The following is a 10,749-nucleotide window of genomic DNA, read 5'->3' as shown; positions in this document are numbered from 1 at the left end:
GGCCAGGGAAGATCCACCTGACAGACCCAGGCTCGCGACTCAGGTGCATGACCCAGGCCGCAGGCAGCTGTGGGCGGATCCCAGGTGTGGAGTAGCAATGGGCAGACCCACTGAGGATGCAAGGTGGCAGGCTGACCGTGGTCACACATTTGCACGCAGATAAACCAGCAAAGGAGTGAGCAGTGAGACAGACCGCGCAGGCCCCAGCGACGGGAAGCCATTCGGGGGCCCAGCAGAGGGGACCTTTATTGCCCCCTTTGACCCCACCCCCACATACAGCGTCACAACCCAGCGACCTGGGTGGCCTGCCCTGGTGAACACCTAAGGCTCCGCTCCTCATACATAAACATAATAGGTGCAAACAGACCAAAATATGGCTCAAGAAGAACTCAAAGTCCCAGAGCCCATAACTCTAAGCGACCAAGAAATAGCCAAACTTTCAGATGCACAGTTCAAAACACTGGTGATCAGGATGCTCACAGAACTGGTGGATTTTAGTCACATATTAGAGGAACACATGAAGGCTAAACTAATTGAAATGAAGGGAAATGCACAGGACACCAATAGTGATGGAAAGGAAACTGGGACTCAAATCAAGGGAGTGGACCAGGAGGAAGAAAAAAGGACCAAACAGAAAAATATGAAGAAACAAAAATTCAAAAAAATGAGGAGAAGCTTAGAAACCTCCAGGACATCTTTAAACGCTCCAACATCCGAATTATAGAGGTACCAGAAGGGGAAGAGGAACAGCCACCAGTGGAAAACTTATTTGAACAAATAATAAAGGAGAATTTCCCCAATCTGGCAAAGGAAATAGACTTCCAGGAAAACCAGGAAGCTCAGAGAGTCCCAAAGAAGTTGGACCCAAGAAGGAACACACCAAGGCACATCATCATTACATTAGCCAAGATTAAAATGAAGGAGAGAATCCTAGAAGTAGCAAGAGATAAGGGGACAGTCACCTACAAAGGAGTTCCCATCAGACTGTCAGCAGATTTCTCAAAAGAGAACTTACAGGCAAGAAGGGGCTGGAAAGAAGTATTCCAAGTCATGAAATCCAAAGACCTACAACCAAGATTGATCTATCCGGCAAAGCTATCATTTAGAATGGAAGGGCAGATAAAGTGCTTCTCAGATAAGATCAAATTCAAGGAGTTCATCATCACCAAGCCCTTACTATATGAAATGTTAAAGGGACTTACCTAAGAAAAAGATGAAAGAGATGAACAGTGAAAGGACAGCAAACTCACAGTTATTACCATCCACACCTAAAACAAAAGCAAACTAAGAGGACAGCTAGATCAGGAGCAGAACCATAGAAATGAAGATCACATGGAGGGTTAGCAACAGGGGAGTGGGAGGAGGAGAAGGGGGGTGAAGGTACAGATAATAAGTAGCATAGATGGTAGGTAGAAAATAGATAGGGGGATGGCAAGAATAGTAGGGGAAATATAGAATCTAAAGAACTTGAGACACGTGGTCATAAACTAAAGGAGGGGAATGGTGGGGGAGGGGTGTGCAGGGTGGAGGGGAATAAAGAGGGGAAATAGAACAACTGTAATGGCATAATCAATAAAATATTTTTTAAAAAAAGAGCAATAGAAAACTATAACTTAATTATCTTGTGCTAATTATCTTTGAATCAGCAATCCAAAGACAATTAAGGACAATCAATATTTCTCAACTCTAACTGAAAGAGAAGGACTATCAGGGAAATAACATGGTGTGCATGTTAAAAATGCATATTACTGGGCTCCAACTCTCACTTATTAAACGTAAACCACCTGACATGAAATTTAAGAGCCATTGTTTAGTAAGATTGATTTAATAGACATGCCAGATTCCTAATCACAAAAGCAGAGAATACATAATCTACAAGATATTTCTAAAACTCAATCACATAGTAAACCTTAATAAAAAAGATTCAACATAGTAGACACATTCTCAGACTACAGCATAATAAAAGCAGAAATTTAATAATAATAAAAGGAAGAAGAGAATTTATGAAAATGTTATAGTTAACATTACACTCTATGGTAAAAGACCGAATGCTTTTCCCTAAGATCAAAACAAAACAAGGAAATCTGTTTTCACCACTCCCATTTAACACAGTCCCAGAGGAGTGAGCCAGTGTAATAAAACAAGGAAAAGGATTTGTTGTTAAAAAGATGGGATGAACATTTAAACACCCAGAAGTTTAAAAAATATATATCCTCTCTCAGAATACTTTGGGTCTGAGAAATCAAAACAAAACTTTTTTTTTTAATGATCATAAAACCACATGAGAAAACAGAGCTAAACTTAAGCTCTCCTCTGGTTAAATTCCTCATTCTGATTGGTCCAATGACTCACGACTCAAATTCAGACCCTCAGAAAGGCCCCATATGAGCTTGTTCTCTCTCTTATTATCCATCACAGCAGCATGATGTTTTTGTGCTCCAAAGACTCTAACAAAATCTGTAATTATTTAAAGTATTTGGTTGCTTGTTTAATATCCATCCTTGCCCCTGACTCCATCAGGGACCTGGCTACAGAGTATATAGGGCTCACTGCAAAATGAAAATTTAGGGGAGACTCTTTCAGAATTACTAATAATACTGAGCTGAATACAACAGAATACTAAACCAATCACAGGACTTTCTGAGAGCAGAGTCTTGGGTAACCACACAGGCCACATGACCATGAAGTAATCCTGCTTCCTTACCACTGGAATGTATGTCTGTCTTATACATGGCCATCTGGCACCACAAGGAGTTCAGGTTCTCTATAAATATTATTGGTAGAAGGGAGGGATCAAAACTGAAAAACAGCACACTAATGGTACCTCTAAGTCAACTATGCCCAAGAACAGGATGAAAGCCGTAGATGTTTTCCCCAGAAAGCACATGTACGCCCCCACGCACATTTTGTACCCAGATTGAGGATGTTTATGGAGTCCATCAACCCAGTTTGATCTACACAGACCCCAGATAAGGAACATCTACTTTAGGAAAAGGCAACCATATTCATGTGATCAGGTTCCACTTAAATTAAAGAAGACCTGACAGGCAACTTTCCTTTTTTAGCTCCAGGGAAAGGGGAAAATTTAGATGAAAGTTAGATGTCTTCTGAGGGAGAATTTTAAAGACACACACCCCCATCTCCCTCCTTGCTAATGTGGCATTGGCTTTGCACAGGTTGCTCAGATTCAAAGCCAGATTCCAATCCTTTCTATTTGTGTGACTTTGGACAAGTTACTTTATTTCTGTTTCTCCTGTATCATGGGGATATAAAGAGCTACTATCTCATGGGTTGTAGAGAGGGTTAAATGAAGAAACATATACAAGTGCTGCACTGGTACCAGGAATATAGAAAGCATCAATCCATGTGAACAGTGGCAATGATGACAATGTGTATCAGCATTCTTGGTCTCTACTTTGGTAAGGACACCTCACAGATGGGACTATTCCCAGGCCACCAAAGGGGAAAACCCCTCCTCTCCCTGTCCCAAGTACTTCTATACCATATCCCCACCATCTTGGTATCCACAAGCCTCCCTAACTGACCGATGAAACTGAATATCCCTCGACTTTTAATTATTGTTGTTTGATTTTTAATTATTGTCCAAATGATTCCAGCAATAGCAAATGAAATAGCAAAAGGCCAAAAATCAAACATAATCAGATAACTCTGACCAGTGAACTGTTCATTTTTACATATCTCTGTCAAGCTTTTGCCCACGTATGTACATATTTCAGCTTTACCAGGTAGAACTACATATACAATTTTGTACCCTATTTTTCACATTGCACCCAAAGTACTTTCTGTTTTAACATACACTCTGCATTAACACAAGAGTGTGCAGGACAAGTCAGGAGCTCACTAAGTGACCAACAGTTTGGGGATAATTATTGAAAGATTATTGAAACAAAAATATTGAAAACAAGCAAAAAGTTGAAACAAAATACCTTTTGATTCAACAACTCAAATAATGTGACCATTCTTAGCAAAATCCCATTCTGTGTTAGTGTTCTCATTTATTGATCTTTTCTAAGAGTAGAACTCATTGGATATAGTTCAATGGCAATTTCCCCCATTAAAAGGCCCCCGTGGAATCTAGATCTCAGGGCTTTCATTCAAGAATGTGGCATAAGCCTACTCCTTTTCAAGTAGAACATCAAAAGGGCAATGTGTAGTCATACTTATGTGGTAGAGTGTTTAAAAAACGTTTTACAGGGCAGCAAGCAAGCTCTAACATGCAAAGAAAGTTTTCCCACAATTGATGATTTCACAGGTTTTTTGAGTAGTGTGAGTTTTCTGGTGTGTGATGAGGGAAGAGCACAGGCTGAATGCCTTCCCACATTCATTACAGCCATCCAGTTTCTCTCCAGTGTGAGTTCTCTTGTGCCTAACCAGGGAGAACCTCTGGCTAAAGGCCCTTCCACACTGATTACATGCATCGGGGTTCTCACTGGTGTGAGTTCACTCATGCTGGTTAAGTGATGAACGATGACCGAAGGCCTTCCTACATTTATTACATTTGTAGGGCTTCTTGCTCATACGCAGTTGCTTGTGCAAGATCAGGTAAGAAGTCTGGCAGAAGGATTTTCCATAGTCTTTGCATTTATAGGGCTTTCCCCCAGTGCGAATCCTGTGATGTTGGGTAAAAGATGAAATCCTGTTGAGGACTTTCCCACACTCACTGCATTCTTAGGGCTTCTCTCCAGTATGAGTTCTCAAGTGCTGAGTGAGGCTTGAGCTGTGCAAAAATGTCCTTCCGCATTCCTGACATTCGTATGGTCTTCCTCCTGTATGAATTCTTTGATGTTCACTCAGGGAATGCCTCCATTTAAATACTTTCCCACAATGGAAGCATTCATAGGGCTTCTTCACCACATTCATTTTGTTGTATATTGTAACAGCCACCTCTTGATTAAGTGATTTTTCCATTTTCTGCATATGTGAATGTTTAAGTTCTTTTTTGTTGAGTAAGGGGATGATTTTGGCTGACATCTTTCCCACATTCATTACTTTTGCAGGGTCTGTGGTCTGTATATCCCATCTGATGATGGTTTAAGAACGGATCAACTACCAAACAATATCTAGGTCACAGTCATGGAAATGTTTTCTTCAGAACCTCTCTGTGATAAAACAAGGTCTGTGCTCAGGTTACAGTTTTTCCCAAATTCATGCCAGGCAGCAGCCTTCCTTCTCTCAAGCAAGTGCCTTTAATTAGTTGTACACCACTTGACCACAACCCCAGTCTTCTCTGGGGAGCTTTATAATATTCATACCACTGGGTGGGTCTTTCCCCAAAACCATCTCCTTGTACATCGACTCTTAGATTTTTAGTCTAATCTCCTTATCTGAAATAAATTGAGGGGGTAAAAAAAACCAAAACCTTCAAACTTAAGAATGGTGGCACAGAAGTACTTCCAACATGTACAAGGCACATGGGAATTCATTTCCAAATATCAGCTTTCAACCCAGGGGAAGAACAGGAGAACGAGACATGGACCAGTCAGCTGGTGTGCTGAGGCCAGCACGCAGTGTAGAAAGCTTGACAATGGTGAGAAGTGGAGAGAGATGTCAGTGTAGAAGGAACTGCTCTACAAATAAAAGTGGGGGGTGTGGAGGATGAGAATGTCAGACAAATTATCAAGAAAGGGTAGAGGAAAGAGAAGTAATTAGAAACACAGGTAGAAGGGCTTCATGAAGCAAATGGGATGTTCTTTCTTTTCTCTGCACCCAAGAGGAATAGAAGGTAGTAAGTGGAAGGAGAAGGTTGCTGGAGGACAAATTGAAGGTACCAGAGAAAGTGCTAGCAAGGACCCTCTCCTCAGACAGTTAGGGCCTCTGTGGAGACACCTCTGACCTACAGTCCCCAAGATGCTACAACATGAATGAACCTTGAGGACATCACGCTCAGTGAAATAAGCCAGACACAGAAGGGCAAATACTGTGTGATTTCACTCACAGGGGGTTGCTGGTCAAATCCATAGGGACAGGAAGTAGGATGGTGAGTGGTGGGTTGTCAGGGATGGGGGAAGGGGAATTAGTGTTTAATGAGTATGGGGTGTATGTTTGAGGTGATGAAAAGGTACTGATGGTTATATATAATACACTAATGTGAATGCAATTACTGCCACTGGGTTACACCCTAAAAGTGATTAAGAAGGCAAATTTTATATTACATGTACATACCACAAAAAACATTTTATAACTTATGGCTTTTCACCTGGGCAGAAAAAGTGCAAGCACCTTGACTCTGTATCCAAGAGGGATCAGGGACATGATCAAGGCCTAAGCTGAGACCGGCATTTCAACAGCAACCCTGGCTATAGTATACAGCAGGTCTTCCTAACACTGACCAGCTGTTTAGGAACTCAGCTTTTGATTGCATCAAATGGACTATGTAAAACTGGTTTTGTTACACATCCTACTGCAGTTCTAAGAAGCCTATGGATGACGTTAAATGAGGACTTTCTGACCTGAAGAAGTGAGGCTATTGTGTTGGAGAAACCAGCAGACCCTGAACTCCCGTGGGCAGAACCATGACTGTCTTACTCATCAATAAATCCCCACTTCCTAACATAGCTCTTGACACACAGCAGATGCTAAGTCAGTGTGACCTGCAGAGCATGGGAATGAATAATGCTGTCCCTACCCAATGAGGCTAGGTAGGAACTCTACAGAGCTTCCTCTGAGCACCATCCAGCAGCTCCTCCTGGGAGAAGTCCATGGCCGTATCCTGGAAGGCCAGTGACTCCTGATAGATTGTATCAGTTCTGCTCAGAAGGCAGCACCCCCACCCAAGTTCACAGGAGGGGAGCTGAGGGTAATGGCATCAGGAAGTCAGATGGAGCAGAGTGAGAAGTCCAGGAGTCAGACTCTATCTCCTAGCATCTGTGGACCCTTGTCTTTGCCTGACGATCACAGGGACATACAGACCCTGGGCCTACTGTTAACACAGCAAGGGTAAGGATGACTAGCACGCAGGTCTGATGGAAATATTTTAACCATTTATTTTTTTAAAGTTTTAAAAATATGCTACTTAAGCCCTGGCTGGTGTAGCTCAGTGGACTGAGCACGGGACTGTGAAGCAAAGGGTCGCTGGTTCAATTCCCAGTCAGGGCACATGCCTGGGTTACAGGCCAGGTCCCCAGTAAGGGAACACGCAAGAGGCAACCACACATTGTTGTTTCTCTCCCACTCTTTCTCCTTCCCTTCCCCTCTCTCTAAAAATAAATAAATAACATATTTTAAAAATATGTTATTTAACCATTTTTAGAGAAAGACAGGGAGAAAGAGAGGGAGAGAAACATCAATGTGTGGTTGCCTCTCATGCACTCCTCCCTTACTGGGGAACCTGGCCTATAACCAACCCTGCCATGTGCCCTGACTGGGAATCGAACCAGTGAACCTTTGGTTCATAGACTGGCACTCAACCCCCTGAGCTACACCAGCCAGGGCTTAACCATTTCTTATTGAACTGATGATTCTAAATCTGTAAGTATGACATTTCCCCTTGAGAATCTTACTCTGCTTATTTTAAAAATCTGTAGATTTGTGATTCTTCCAGTGCATGCTGGTGAGGAATCTGTTACTGATAAGGTCAGAAAACCTAGAAGCCATACCGAGCCTTCCCGTGTGACCAAAGGGAGCCTCATTCCAAACTTGAGATTGATAGAGACCGGTTCTCTCTGCCGCAATGACTTAGAATTGCATGTTACAAGGTACAGAGGGAGCAAGAAGAGGGATTTGCTACCTCACCCCCAACTCACTGAACTATGACCAGAGCATTGTTCGGAAAAAGGAGAGATGGAGTAGGACCCACATTTGGTGCCTGGCCGGCTACTGCGGCATCAGTGGTATGAACTGGCTGCTGGGCGCAGTCTGTTTCCGAAGGTAAAAATTACCCAAGTAATTTGAAAATGAGAGATTTGCCTCCAGGAAGGTGGGCATGTTAGATGCCCTGGTTATTTTGGCCATTCTGGCTGAAGTGGGAGGATTTTTTTAAGCACAGTTCTGTTAATGCCTTTTTTTCTCTCTCCTCCAGGTGGAAGGAGAAAGGGCTCAAGCATTCCCAAGGTGAGCTTTGAAGCAGAGCAAAAATAGTCAACGCTTCTGTCACTCATGCCCCACAGGAGGAAGAGAGGTAAGTTAGTTCCTGGGGTAGCAGCACATTTAATAAAGAAAAAAAAAAGGCAGCCTCTTCTCAGGCCCCGCTGCAGCTGCGCCCTCCCCCACTGGCCTGGTTTCTTCCCTAAACTCACTCTGGTGTCAGCCCTAAACTTACTCACTGCATGGGTGTGAGTAAATCTGCAAGTGAATGGAAAGGAAACAAATTATAATGGTTTTGCAGTTTGTGGCTACATATATATATATATATATATATATATATATATATACACACACACACATATATATATATGATGTATAATAAAATTACTATGAATAGTTTTACATTTATTCAATAAAATGTTTATTTTTAATGTTTATATTGTTATATTACAATATAGATTACAACAATATAAAATGTTTTATTTCCCAACAGTGAGATCAGACCACACGGGGAAAGCTCAAAAACAAGGTTTCAGTGGGACACGACTTCTTGACGTGGAGAGGCAGGTGACCTCCTGTGACTGTGTGAGAGGTCTGTGTGGACCCTGAGACAGACAAGAAGGACCTGCTGTCTCCGGCCCCGCTGCGGATCATGAACACACGGAGCCCCACCGCCTGCACTGGCTCCAAGCTAGAAGCTGACCGTGTCCCATGGACTGCTGCGGCCTCAGGGGCCAGGCCGACCAGGACTTTGACTAAGGGACAGTGCATCTTGGACAACTCTCCAAGGGGCCCTCACTACGACAACATCATGGATGCTGGCTGGACCATCTGGGCCACACGTGTTTATTGACAATAGCCACTCCCCTGGCGAGCGATGTCTGTGCCTGCAACGGCGCACACGCACTGTCCCTGAGCTCATGCACCTCCTGGGCTTAAATACAGGAGAACACGCAATGTATTTAGCACGATGCCTGAGACATAAATATTTGCCATTAAAATAATGATTAGTATTACTTATTTAAAAATTATAATAATATATAACCTACTATACACTTGGTAAACTGTTTTCATGATATTTACTTAATTATTTTTATTAGTAACATTAATATATTGACTTATGTCAATAACATTCTATTAAAATAACAAAACTACCATAAGTGGTATATTAATTTATTCTAGATTAATGATATATCCCGATATGATTAAATATGATACAATATATTTATTTCATAAGATAAAATAAATGATTTATTGATAAACTATTGAAATATATAACAAATTATACACTCACATCCTTGGGCCCAACCATGATGCGCTCTCCCCCCTGTGCGTCTCACTTTTGATCTATGGGGCGGCAACGGTGGGGCTAACACAGTGTGTCCGCGTGCTCCTCGTCCGTATCACAACCGCAAACCTACCGCTGCCCGCCCCTGCCCTGTACACACAGTGCAGGATTTGCTGTAGCCCGAGCTCTCTGCCGCATGTTTCCCACTGGAGAAGAAATGGGGTCCCCCTGGAATAACAGTTTTATTCATCAAAGCCCCAAACTGGAACCACTGGCAAAGCAAACCAGATGAATGAGCAAACACATGTTCATACGATGGAATACAAGTCACAGAGGGAAAGGGGTGCACACGGGCGTGTCACAAAATAAATAGCCTCAGCGTAAGAAACCAGACCAAACCAGTAAGTAAGGGGCCATCCTGTGTGATTTTATTTCTGTAAAAGTAAAGACTTCAAACAAGTCCACAGGGAGCCGGGTGAATGGGTGGTGAGGGGAGGGAAGGACCGCGGACAGACGCAGGGAGCTGGGAGTGCTGAGCACCCCATCTCGAGTACACTGAAGGTTTCGTGAGTACATACAAAATACTTACCACGTTGGATCTTTTAAGTATGTCATATTATAGGGAAAATTCACCTCAATTCACTATGTGAAAACATATATATGGCCCTGGCCAGGTGGCCCAGTTGACTAGAGCATCCTCCCAATACACCAAGGCTGCGGGTTCCATCCCTGGTCAGGGCACATGCAAGAATCAACCAATGAATGTATCAATAAGTGGAACAACAAATGGATGTTTCTCTCTCTCTTCCTTCTTCTTTCTAAAAATCAATAAATAGAAATTTTAAAAAGATATATGTGGGGGGCAGTGGTAGGGAGAAAATGAGACAACTGTAATTGAACAACCATAAAGTAATTAAAAATATATATATATGTACCTCCCTCCAGATCTGATCATTGCTCTGAGACCATCGGGCTCAGCCTGGATGAGAGGTCGGGAGCCCCGGTTCCCAGCCCATCTCCGACTGACTGCCGCAGCCCTGGGCGAGGCCTGGTCCTCCGCCTCCCCTGGCTGAGGGGAGGTGAGGGCCAACCACTAAGCCCCTCCCAGACCAGAACCAACACAAGCCTCCCAAGTATTTCTGCACCTCCCCTCTTCACTGTCACCAACCTGAGAGACAGCCACCCCAAAAGGCAGTCTACCCTGACAAGGCCAGCTTCAGCTACCACCTGAGGGCAGGGACGGGTCAAGGACAGAACTCTGGGTCACCACTTAGACTGTCTTAAGCAGCAAACAGAATTCATTTGGCTCCTGTGACGGTTGGAGGCCTCGATCAGGTAGGTGCAGAGAGCACGGCAGGGAGGCCCGTCACAGCTCTAGTTTCCTCTGGGCTGGCCGGCCTCACTCTTTGAGTGGCTGT

This window comes from Artibeus jamaicensis, unplaced genomic scaffold (assembly GCF_021234435.1).
Source record: "Artibeus jamaicensis isolate MK-2021 breed Jamaican fruit bat unplaced genomic scaffold, CSHL_Jam_final scaffold_537, whole genome shotgun sequence".
NCBI lineage: Eukaryota > Metazoa > Chordata > Mammalia > Chiroptera > Phyllostomidae > Artibeus > Artibeus jamaicensis.
This window is presented reverse-complemented; position numbering follows the sequence as displayed.